Here is a 323-nt window from a genome sequence, read left to right as displayed (position 1 = left end):
GGTGGCGGTGGCGGTGAGGGTGGAAAGGCAGGGCAGATGGGAATCAGGGTGGAGGGATGGGGTGGGGGATGTGGGATGGGGTGGGAATGGCAATGAAGTGGGGGATGGGTCACGGGAGTGGGCATTGGAGTGGGGGTTGGGTCACGGGAGTGGGGTCTTGGGGACCCTCAGCCCTCCTTGAGAATCCTGAGCGTGATGTCTGGCAGAGCCTGGATGCTGCCCTCTCCTAAGCAGCCCTTCCCTGGTCACATGAGCTCTGACTCCAGAGTCCCCAGTGGCTTAAGCAGCAGGGGGCTGGGGGTGGCACAGCCTAAGAAGTCCAC

This window comes from Mandrillus leucophaeus, unplaced genomic scaffold, assembly GCF_000951045.1.
Source record: "Mandrillus leucophaeus isolate KB7577 unplaced genomic scaffold, Mleu.le_1.0 Scaffold4089, whole genome shotgun sequence".
In the NCBI taxonomy this organism is placed as follows: Eukaryota; Metazoa; Chordata; class Mammalia; order Primates; family Cercopithecidae; genus Mandrillus; species Mandrillus leucophaeus.
This window is presented reverse-complemented; position numbering follows the sequence as displayed.